Source organism: Emys orbicularis, chromosome 1, assembly GCF_028017835.1.
Source record: "Emys orbicularis isolate rEmyOrb1 chromosome 1, rEmyOrb1.hap1, whole genome shotgun sequence".
In the NCBI taxonomy this organism is placed as follows: Eukaryota; Metazoa; Chordata; order Testudines; family Emydidae; genus Emys; species Emys orbicularis.
In genome coordinates this window covers 45,284,093-45,297,116 of record NC_088683.1, presented here as the reverse complement: position 1 = coordinate 45,297,116, position 13,024 = coordinate 45,284,093, and positions in this window count along the sequence as shown.

Below are 13,024 nucleotides of genomic sequence, written 5' to 3'. Positions count from 1 at the left end.
GTCCGCATGCGCCTAGCCGGGCCTGAGAGCGAGGCTGGGGGAGTTCTGTGTCTGAATGCGCGTGCGTATGCGGTAAGGTAATCGCAGGCGCTGTTTCTGAGTGGGGCGGGCGCGGGAATGGAGGATTGGAGAGCATGAGGAATGCGCATGCTCTCAGCGCAAGAGACTCGGCAGCAAAATGAGCATGCGCTACCTGAACTCAGCGGGCGAGCCCATGAGCGGCTTGTACAGCGCTGCGCCTGTGTCTGGCGCCCTCTGGCGGCTGGAGGGGGAGTCACAGCGGCAGGAGGGCTGACCTCCCGCCCACGAAATTACACTATCAAGGTGTCATGAAGCAAGAATGGGGCCTGCTGGGGGCTCTGGAGTGAGCCAGCTTCTGCCAGCCCCGGACGCTCCGTGTGACGGGGAATCTTGGCCCCCGGACACGCTGCATGACGGGGGTCTCATCCCCCAGCACCACGGACACGCCCTCAGCCCCATGAACACACAGCAGGAGAGGGGATCTCCACTTGCACCCATCTCCGGGGTGTCAGTTACACTGACAATCTCAGTGCCACCGAGAGTAAAGTGATTATGTGGTTCTGTAAGCGGCCAGTCCTCTGTCTCCCTGTCACCAGTCACTGGGGACCTACTGAAGTACATCTAGTACTGTGTTTCCAGGGCTGTCAACGGTCGATGCTCAGTGGACGGCTCTTCCCTTGAGCTGCTCCTTGACATGTGCCACTGGAGTCCAGGGCTGTCCATAATTTATGTAACATATTTTTGGTGATTTTCAAGACCCACCCTTTGTAACAGTGAAACAAACATGGAAAATTAAGGATTCCCCCCCCCCCCCCCCCGCCCGCCATCCCCAATGCAATACATAATTTTTGGTGAACAACAGAACTGCCTTCCAAGCTTTCTCTGTTGTGATGACTGAATATATGGGGCTAATTCTTGGTCCCAGTGAAGTCAATGAGCGTTTTTCCACTGACTTCAGTGAGATCCAAGCCTAGCTCTTAGGACCTGATCCAAAGGCCTTTGCAACCAATGGGTGGTTTTCTTTTACCTAGATCAGGCCCTTGAGGGTGGTAGGGATGTGTGTTTATGGCAGGTGCATTCTCTGTGCAGGATGGGACATTCATAACATTTTATGTCTCTGAAAAGTGTTTTATATGTTTTTTGGAAGCACATAGTGACACCTACAGTTTGACAGTTATCATATTAGCTAATGAATCAAAGCATTATTTACATATATTTGGAATACATCAAAATACACTGCTGAGAACATGGAAAAGAATTGTTTAAGATTTGCAGTCCAGAATGATACTGCAGGTGTCCCTGCAGCAATTATTTTGATGTAAATAGTGTTGGTAACAAGTTCAAATCAGTTATTTCTGGATTAGATACCACTATAAACTTGGTTACTAAGGACAGATGAAGAAAAAACAACTAACTTTGCTTCCTCACTTAACTAACTCACTACTCACTTCATCCATTCATTATGCTTCGCTCTATTTTTCATAGTATATCTGAATATAATTTTGCAGTGCTGCCCAACTACATGAAAGATAGCTGGCCTAGCTTCTACATGGGAGATGTTTAGTTTAAGAAACTTCAACGGGAAAAACCAGGAATCTCATGTTTTAGCTGCTTTTATGAACTTTTCTATAGTGCAGTAGTGCCCAGAGTCCCTGTTTAGAATGGGGACCCCATTGTGCTTTATACCGTACAAACACATATGAAGATGGGGCAATGGAGGTATGACAATTTGTCTCAGCCTCAGTTTAAAATCTAATAAAATTCATTTGATCAGAGTGGTTAAAGAAAAGGCAGAGATCCTGGAAGCTTGTGGTCCTCGTCTCTAATCTGGGATGAGTTTAGTTTAGGTACTTGTGCCTCACTCACTACATGGATAATAAAAAAACACAGATAACATGGATAATAAAAAAAACATGGATAATAAAAAAAAAACAGGACATAACTCATTCTGCATCTGAGCTGTGTTTTTGTAGGTAAATAAATTAAATGGAGAAAAAATCCATTTTGCCACTCACACTGTGGCTGTGATTTAACTTGCTAGATACTAATGTCCTTGATGGCATTACTCAGAGATTCTTGGTCAGACTTGTCAACATTGACTATGATGCTGTGTCTCCAGCTTCTGTGTTAAAATGGAAATTATTAAAATCTAGTCAAAGACTAGGACTTGCTATCATGGAATCTGTAAATCTTGGCATCACATCAGGCTCACCACGTCTACAAAAGTTTGAATAGTGAGAGATTGGGAGCTGTTTTGTGACATATAGTGATGTGACAAGATCTGTCACTGTAGAAGACTAAATATTTATACAACAGCTAAACCTTTCTTGGTTTTATTTCTTTTTAACTATATGTATATATGTTACTAAATTTTGTTAATACAGCTAGCGAGTCTAAGTTGGCAGATCATTTATTTTCTTAACGAGAGCTGTTTGAACCAATCAAGGCACAGATTATCTTATTATACCAGTCAGACCTCATGTTACTTTTGATAAGATTCTAGAGAAGTCATGCGTAATACTTTTCTTTGGGGTGGAGTCTGCTTATGTTACAGTTGTACGAGGTCAGACCTTAATTTAACTCCCAACTGCATACTTAATTTTAGAAATACCACAAGACACACCAGCGTGCAGGGTACTATTCCTGTCTGTTCAAAATACAGGCCCCAGAGTAACAATGACAAGATGATGGGTTGAAAAGGTGAGAATATAATATGTTTTATCTGTATCTTGCCAATTAGCCTAATGGTGAAGTAGATTAAAATTGTGAATAATGTGTAACAGAGTGAATCCAGATTTAAACTGCTATTAAATTACTGTATTGCTGTGAATAAAGTCTTCAGGCTTGGATACCTAAAGGCCTTCCAGTTATAGAGAACAAAGTTAGGACTGCTTAGTTTATTTCAAAAATACGAAATCAGATTAATACGTCTCGCTCGCATAGCACTAAACATCTGCCTGATATGCTTAATAGTAATAAATCCTTGACACATCTGTTTCTAAGCAAAGACTCAATTTCCATGATTTGTGAGTATTTCAAATCTTTTGGACTGAAAGAGAGTGGCTTAAAGTGGAACAAATTCTTTTCTATGAAAATTGATCCTTCAGGTTTAAGATGCATAAATACTAAAAAATTAAAAAATCTACAGTAATCAGTAGTTTCTTGGGAACTTGTTTTTTCAGGATAAAATAAAAATGAAACAATTCAGTCTATTAAAAAAATCTGGAAAATATTCTTGATCTTATGAAGACTACTATGTCTGTGCCTTAACAATAGTATTTTCTAGAAAAAGCAACTACCGTCTCATCTAGCAATGAGCTTGGTCTGAAAAATGAAGAACAAATTTTCCATGGGTGAAGGAAAGGGAATTTGCCGCTGCATCTTTTAACGGCCTCTTTGCTACTTTATATACAAGTATATCAGAGAAAATATTCTTCTCGTCCTGCCCAATGTACCAGTGTTTAGCCATATTCCATTGTGATCCTAGTGGAATATTCACACTTCAACAGATCGTCATCACCTCAGCACAGCATCTGACCAGCAGTGATATAGCAAATCAGGCACCCAAAGCATTTATAAACCTCCGTCAATGTCCACCACATGCACTTTGGTGAGTTATTTACTTTATCATACTTGTTCTACCATGTCACAGCCTCGTGGCCACTGTATTAGCTTTTTCCATTTTATTATTAATTATCATCATCATAATCTCATACAGGATAAGTGATAATGTCTAGAAAGACACTTCGGAGAAAATATATACCAAAACCACCGCTTACCTGACCCCAGGTAGGCTGAGTCTGTGGTCCAGCAGAGTTCTGTGGTGACTGTGAATTCTGAGAAATCACAGCAGAAGAGAAGTCTATTGTCCAAGCAGGTATTGACCTTGTGGGTCTAGAAAGAAAAAATATCTAATTTTATAATAATTTTAAGTCCCCGCTTAGCTTTTCTTTTAGTGCTGAGGTTGGTTTGGCCATGCATCATATTTTTCTGAAGTGAATGGAATTTTTGTTATGTTTTGTTAAATTATTTGTATTTCTACAATGTGTGAAAATCCTGATCCTGCCAGGTAGTGAGTGGTCTCAGTTCCCTTTGGAGTCAATGGGAGTTGAGGGTACTCAGTACCTTGCGGGATTGAGCCCTACATGAACATCTACCCTACATAAATTGTACCAAACCACTGATAGAGTTCCTGTTCAAGGTGCTTTCTATCTATGGGCCTGATCCAAAGCCCACTGAAGTCAATGAGAGGTTTTCCATTAACTTCAGTGGACTTTGATTCAGGCTCTAAAGGTATAAGGGAATAGAGATGGTCAGGAATTTTTTGACCAAATGTTTTTTGTGAGAAAATGCCAATCAATCAAAACAAACTTTTCAAGGTAATGTATCAGTTTTGACAAAAGGTTTTCAGGTCCAGCATGGAATTTCTGTATGTGTAAGGGGGGAAGGAAGAGAGACCGAGAGACCCCCTCCACCACCATCACCACCACAAGAACAGCCAATAGCCAAGGTCACTCACCTGGGGTATAGGAGACCCAGGTTCAAGTCCTTGTTCCAAATCAGGCAGAGTAGTGGGTATAAAGCCTGTTCATACAGATTTGATATAGCTAGATTGCTTCATAGGCAGGTGGATTTTCAGAAGCCTACCCATCCATGGTGGAGTCTATTCCAAGTGTAGGGAAAAGTGTGAAGGAAGGCACAACATGTTATATTACAGCCTAGTGTACTTATAGCACCACTGAACTGTTCTGGTTGGAAGCCAGAACTGATGAATACCATTCATTTTCTTATATTACATCTATAGAAACACCTGTGCTAAATAACTACGTGGCTTCATTGTGAGAATTCCACGTGCACTTGCTCTAAAAACTTCTCATTTTTTAGCTGTGTGTGTAGGTGGGGATAAGGTAGAGTTGTGTGCTTTGGGATATACTCTATAAATTACTGGTTCCGTACTTTTTAAAGACTCCCTGCCCCCACTGCTTGCAAGGTATAGCTGTCCTTTACATAACAGTGTACGTTTGTTGGTTTCTTTGTATCTAGTTAACACATTTCAATGAGGCAAAAGGGATTTTTTTAGATGCCATTGAAAGTATAGAAGTAGATGTAAAGATGAGGAGAAAAATAAACCCAGGAGAGAACTTCAAATCAAGGATTCTCCTATATGCCAACCAAGTGTACTTTCAACAGGATGGGATGAAAGGCAGAAGTTCAGTCTTAACTTTGAATATTCTTGCTTTTGTGCATTTAAGTCAGGCTGCCAACTTATAATGCTATTTGAAAATGTCTGTGTGATTTAATCTATAATGCATTTACCTTGAGGTGCTCTTCCACATATTGACATATTTATGGATTCCTTAATAAGAGCCTGGGGAAGAGATTTGGAAAATACACTGTCAGTCACTTTACTTTGTAGGCTTAAAAAAATCCTTTGTACTACCCTCTTTCAAAGTTCAACATTGAATTTCTTCCTCTTTTGCCTAACAAAGCCTGGAAAATGTCAGAAAAAATATTTGTCTACCTTTTTCTTTTGTGCGGAATCAAACTCCAAAGGCTTTGATAAACCTTTTTACATTGTGAGGAGTTTCACAACTTCTCTAGAATTCTTCTGTTATTAACAGTATGGAAGTGTTTATATTGCCTTAGTCCTTCCAAGAATCTTGGTCAAAATCCTCAAATCTTTACAGTCATTCTTGTTTGCACAGGGAGTGAGCCTAGGACTTCAGGATTTGACTGCTTGAACAGAAATGTTACAAACAGTACCTTTTGCTCTTGGTTAAGCCTGTCAATGGTGTGAAGGGCCTTGGAATATGATTCTGTACCCTGCTGACCAGTTCATCAGATATTCAGCTGGTGTGTGAAATCTTTTTTTAAATAACCACATTGAAGCCTGGCTCTGAGACACAAAAGCGGGGGAGGAGACTCCATTAGAATATCCCTGTCTTTTATGAGCTACATAAAGTCTGCTGAGCAGGAAAAAAAAAAGATTTATGTGTCCGCAAAAGCAATTTTTTATTTTTGGAAGTTATTGCTGTCAGAGCTGGCAGTCAAAGCAAAAGATGTGTATGTTTACCTTTAAAGGCAATGGGGCTGTGGTGGTGTTTCACTTGCCTTCAGAGAGCCCACCCTCATGGGTGACAGTGTTGGCCAAGAGCCTTATGTCTGAGCATTGGGAGAGGTGTGAATTCATGCTCGATGCTAGCGTGATAGTATTGCAAAAGCCTGAAATTTGAGTCCTGCAATGACACTTTTAGCTTCTGAGTCATCTTGATTCTATGCCATTATTGATCAGTTTTTGTTTCCTCGGGTCTACCACAATATGATAAATAGTAAAGCATTTAGGTATGGGATTGCAGCACTTGTGTATGATGTTTTAAAATCAATTTTTAGTTTAGTGCTACAATGCAAAACATCCGGTGCATAGACGCCAGGTTAGCACTTCATGTGAGGAGAACTGCTTTAAAAAGTGACCTACAAATCCTTCTGACAAAATTCCAGCCACATTAGCAATATGCTGGATGTCCCCCGTGGCCATTCTAGGAAAGGTAGTCAACATAATGCTCATTTAATTTGATTGATTAATTTTTGTGCAGCACTGACAAAAGTAAGGCACTGTGAGAGTGCTAATTGGTAGGAGTGGTAGTTTAAGTTCCATAACTTCTAGTCCCTCTTAGCTAGGCCCCACTAATATAAAGACCAAACATGCCCTAAACTGTTGATGTCAAAAAAAAAAAAAAAAAAGGGATGGAGCATAAGACGGAGACTATCTTATTGCCCTTATATAAATCCATGGTACACCCACATCTTGAATCTGCATACAGATGTGCTCTCCTCATCTCAAAAAAGATATACTGGCATTAGAAAAGGTTCAGAGAAGTGCAACTAAAATGATTAGGGGTTTGGAACGGGTCCCATATGAGGAGAGATTAAAGAGGCTAGGACTTTTCAGCTTGGAAAAGAGGAGACTAAGGGGGGATATGATAGAGGTATATAAAATCATGAGTGGTGTGGAGAAAGTGAATAAGGAAAAGTTATTTACTTGTTCCCATAATATAAGAACTAGGGGTCACTAAATGAAATTAATGGGCAGCAGGTTTAAAACAAATAAAAGAAAGTTCTTCTTCACACAGCGCACAGTCAACCTGTGGAACTCCTTGCCTGAGGAGGTTGTGAAGGCTAGGACTATAATAGGGTTTAAAAGAACTAGATAAATTCATGGAGGTTAAGTCAATTAATGGCTATTAGCCAGGATGGGTAAGGAATGGTGTCCCTAGCCTCTGTCAGAGGGTGGGGATGGATGGCAGGAGAGAGATCACTTGATCATTACCTGTTAGGTTCACTCCCTCTGGGGCACCTGGCATTGGCCACTGTTGGTAGACAGGATATTGGGCTGGATGGACCTTTGGTCTGACTCAGTATGGCCATTCTTCTGTTGTTATGCTCTTATGTCACATCAGTCACAGAGATCTTGATGGAACACAGAGCTGGCCTTTAGAGAGTTAGGTAGGTACATTTATTTGGTATACTGTTTTATTTTGCATAGGGTTACCATACGTCCAGTTTTTCCTGGACATGTCCGGCTTTTTGGTCCTCAAATCCCCGTCCGGGGGGAATTGCCAAAAAGCCGAACATGTCCGGGAAAATAGCTTTGCCGGCATCCCTGCCCCAGTCCCCTGCTTACCTTGCGGCTCCTGCAGGCTGCGAGCTGCAGGCGGATTCCCCCGCGGCGGCTGTTGCTGCTCCCCCCAGATACCTCAGCTCTGTGTAGCTGAAGAGCCGAGCTGCCCGAGCGCTACCGGCTTCACGGTTTGCCGGGCAGCCCCCAGACCTCCAGACCCTGCGCCTCCGGCCGGGCGCTTCCCCAGCACAGCTGGAGCCTGGGAGGGGAAGCGCCCAGCCGGGGGCGCAGGGTCTGGAGGTCTGGGGGCTGCCCGGCAAACCGTGAAGCCGGTAGCGCTCGGGCAGCTGTTTCGCGGCTGGGAGGGAGGAGGGGGAATGCGGAGCGCTCAGGGGAGGGGGCGGAGTTGGGGCGGGGACTTTGGGGAAGAGGCGGAGTTGGGGCGGGAAGGGACAGAGTTGGGGCGGGGCCGGGGGCAGGGAAGGGGCAGGGCCAGGGGCCAGTGGAGTGTCCTCTTTTTTTAATGAGGAAATATGGTAACCCTAATTTTGCAAAGTATTTAATATTTACATTTTGTTCCTTTTAAGATGTAAAATACCACATTTTAAACTTTGCAAAACTGAAGAATATAGTAAAAAGGGAATTTACCTGACTCCCTGCAGAAGGACAATTTTGCAATTGTTATTTACTGACAGGGTTTATTATTTGATGTGATATCACTAGCAAAATGCATGCTAAAGGATCAGAGTGAGAGCTGGAGCAGTGCCGGCACTAGACATAAGCAGACTAAGCAATTGCTTAGGGGCCCAAGCATCTCAAGGGGACCCCCCATTAATGATTAGTATGTGTTGTGGGGGAGGGAGGGCCCAAAATATTCCTGCTTAGGGCCCCCAATGGGCTAGCACCAGCACTAAGCTGGAAAGCTAGATAGGGTGAATTCAAACTTGTGACTATAGTTAAAAGATGCAGTAGATCCCATTATTGATCCACTGAGACAGCCGACTGCCCCTCCCCCCCACACACACACTTTGGTAACAGTCACTTAGAGCCTAACCCTGAGAGGTGTTGAACACTGCACTGACTTGTGTAAAGGCATTGTGAATGTCCAGGCCCTCTCAGGACTGCAAAAGTAATGCAGCGACTTAAAATTCATAGTATAGTTATTCAGACCATCCAGTGATACAGATTGGCACTTCAGGGAATAAAGCAAAAGGTCTTGATGTGCTTCAGGGTGCATCCTGTCTGTGGCACAAATTATGAGGGGTTGTGGACAAGGGGTACTGCCCCCCACCCCAGGATAACCACCTTTTCAAAAGGCAAAAGTGGGATACATGCAGGATCCCTGCCCCCCTCTGTGGCCCCGCTGCTGCCCCTCACCTTCCCCTGAGGTCCCGCCCCCTGCCCCTCCTCTTCCCCCTTCTCTTGGAGCCCAGGCTGCTGTGGGGAGCCCCAGACCCTCCACCTGCCCTGGGCAGGGGGCTGGGGTGCCCAAGAGCAGACCCTGGCCCATGTTCCTGCCCCCTGGGGCGTGCCGCTAAGGGCAGATGGAGGGTCCAGGGCTCCCCACAGCGGCCTGGGCTCCTGGGCAGCTCTTATTACTGCCCGGCTCCTGCTTCTGGCCTGGCTGGGGGGGGGGGGAAGAGGAGGAGCGTAGGGGCCCTCATGGCAAGGGGGGAGTAAGGCTCACCTCAGCCCCCCCCCCACACACACACTGGGAAGAGGATGGCACCACCCCTGAGCCTCAGGCAGGTGCAAAGCAGCGCCACAAGGAATCTAGGACAAATGCTGTCCTGGAGTCATTCAGCCCGGTACTGGGACTTGTCGTCTGCATTTTGGGACTGTCCTGCCCAATTTGAGACAGGTGGTCACCCTCCCCTCCTCCACAATGGTTTTGCACTTGCTCACAGTTCCATAGCGTGCAATGGGTGAGGGGTGAAGGCGTGATCCAACCTCTTTTAAGCAGTGGTCCCATATTAAATCAGTGTGGTGGCTGCCACCGTGTCACTCCTGCCACATGGTTACAATGCCACTCACTGAAATTTGACCCAGCCGCCCCTCCATATGGGGCAGCTGCACCAAATTTCAATGAGTGGCATAGTGGCCTGGCACACAGGGTCACAACATCACTGAAATGTGGCCTGGCCAACCCTCTGTCCAGATGGAAGGGCGACCGAGTCAAATGGTGCCATGACCTGGCACATAGGGAGTCTTTTCCTGTACGGCAGAGTGCAGCTGAGTCCGCCAAGAGCTAACTGCTTGCAGCACCAGCCCGTGCACTATGTGGGTAGGAGAGATGGAAGGCTCCCCAGCTGAGGGAGACCCACGTTGTAAGAGGAAGGGGGGATGAATGAGTGAGGACTGGAGTGGGGTCGCTACTGTGGGTGGTGGAGACCAAAAGTTGCATCCCCTTCTTCCCCCCAAGATAATCTGAATTGTGGCCACTGCATCTTGTGTTTATTAATGATACAAGGTCATTCTGATGTTTTTCTGCACAATAGGGTCTTGTATAGTTCATAAATATTATATATTATGCACAAGGACTAAACTAACTGGTGCTTAAATTTAGTCAAATACCGTTACATGAATCATTATGGCACTTGTGTAAGCTTTGAGTATTACTGTATGACGTGTGATCATAAATAGAGCTAGTCAAATTATTCATTGTGAATAATTTATTGGAATGAATTTAGCCCCTTTTGTGTTTGTGAATTATTCACAAATTGGTCATTACTTTTACTATTTTTATTTGTTTTTGGCAATTGTTCATGAATAGCTTATGAAAACAAATTTTGGGTTATAGATATTCATGAATTGGTGACACTGAGTGTTGGCTATTCATTATTCATGCAGTAGGACTGGCCATATAAGTCACACATTCCCTGATTGGATGACCTAAACTTTATAAACAGGAGGAGTCTCTTTTTATTGTTCACAAATTATCCATGAATATTTGTTTGTAACTGACAAATCTATTGTGTGAGTAATAAAAAGAGCTTGTCCAAACGACATCAGCAGTACTCCTATTTCAGATAGTGCTGGCAGTGTTTTGTTTCCATCAGTTTTGCAAATAAAAAATTACTTACCCAAATTTTCATGAATTAGCAGAAAAAAGTGCTTGTGAACACTAGTTTTTATTCTCAAGAATATTCACAAAATATTTATATGATTTATTTGCCCATCTCTAATCATAGGGCCAAATTCTGATACCTTTGCTCACACAGAATAGTACTTTACTCCACAAGCAGTCCCATTTATTTAAATGCAGTTACTCTTAGGGCTTGTCTACATGGCTAGCCAAGGTGAGACTCTACAGCTCACCAGCTTGCTGAACAGTAAAATCCTATGTTACTGCTGTTAATTATTGTTAACTATGTTAATTATGCACACGTGCATAATTAATAAGCTGTGCATATTTTTAATTTTTTGTACAGAAAAAAGCTTCTGCCAGAAAGTTGCTGCAGTTCCACCTTCCAGAGGGCGCTGTGACACTAGAACAGAGCAGCAGCTCCCAGCCAGCTAGGAAAGAGAAAGAGCCTACCTACTTCACAGCGCCTGTCGGGCCAGGTCAGGAGACAGGGGATATGGGGAGACAGACAGTTTAGGGCTGCTGGGGGGTCAGACAGTGGCTCATAAGGGCTAGTGGGGGAGGATAGACTGGGGCAGCGGATGAATGGGAGTGGAGGCACAAGGCTACAGGGGGGAGTGAGGTGCAGGGCCACATGGGGATGGGGGAAGGGATGCAGGGCCACATAGGGACAGGGAGATGGCTGAGTGGGGGCACAGAGACACATGGGGATAGAGGGAGGGTACAGGGCCACATAGGGAAAGAAGGGTGGCTGAGTGGGGCACAAAGACACATGGAGAGGGGGTGTAGGGCCACATGGGGATGGGGGGGTGGGTGTCTGAGTGGGAGTGGAGGGATACATGTGGATGGGGGTGCAAGAACACATGGGGGTGCAGGGACACATGGGGATAGGAGCAGATGTGCCTGACTGAATGGGAGAGGCTGGGGTCAGCCAGGATCTGCATGGGTGAAGCTCCCTAGCAATCCCTCCCAGCCCTCCCAAAAGCTTGTTCCATACTTTTCCCACCCATACCCAACAACCCTCCAAGTTCACACCTAAGCTTCTTCCCAGCAATTACTTCCCTCTCCCTCAGTCCTCCATTACCCCTGACTCCCTCAAGCCTTTACACTTCTTCTGAGGGGTGCGGGAAATATGGTTCTGTATTGTAGTTTAAATGAATTATTACTGAGAGTTCTGTATTAATATGCCTAGTAAGGAATCTATTTGTCAAAAAAAATTCCTAAATATTTTTTGTTGTCTGTATTGTAAAAGACATACTTGCTGACAGGTATTTTGAAATAAATGACCAAAAATAATTGAAGCTTGTGTGATTATATTGTGTTATTTTGATAAATAAAATATGTAGAATTTTGCAGAATTTGAAAATGTGCGCAGAATTTACAAACATAGAATTATGTACAAAAAATAAGTGAATTCAAAAATAAAACAATGTAAAACTTTAGAGCCTACAACTCCACTCAGTCCTATTTCTTGTTCAGCCAATCGCTCAGACAAACAAGTTTGTTTACATTTGCAGGAGATAATGCTGCCCGCTTCTTATTCACAATGTCACCTGAAAGTGAGAACAGGCGTTCTCATTGCACTGTTGTAGCCGGCGTCGCAAGATATTTACATGCCAGATGTGCTAAAGATTCCTACGTCCCTTCATGCTTCAACCACCATTCCAGAGGACATGTGATCGTGCTGATGATGGGTTCTGCTCGATAACAATCCAAAGCAGTGCGGACCGATGCATGTTCATTTTCATAATCTGAATCATATGCCACCAGCAGAAGGTTGATTTTCTTTTTTGGTGGTTTGGGTTCTGTAGTTTCCACATCGGAGTGTTGCTCTTTTAAGACTTCTGAAAGCATGCTCCACACCTTGTCCCTCTCAGATTTTAGAAGGCACTTCAGATTCTTAAACCTTGGGTAGCTGTAGCTATCTTTAGAAATCTCACATTGGTACCTTCTTTGTGTTTTGTCAAATCTGCAGCGAAAGTGTCCTTAAAATGAACAACATGTGCTGAGTCATCATCCGAGCTTACTGTAACATGAAATATATGGCATAATGTGGGTAAAATAGAGCCAGAGACATACAATTCTCCCCCAAGGAGTTCAGTCACAAATTTAATGAATGCATTATTTTTTTAATGAGTGTCATCAGCATGGAAGCATGTCCTCTGGAATGGTGGCTGAAGCATGAAGGGCCATATGAATGTTTAGCATATCTGGCATGTAAATATCCTGTAATGCCGGCTACAAAAGTCCCATGCAAATGCCTGTTCTCATTTTCTGATGACATTGTAAATAAGAAGTGG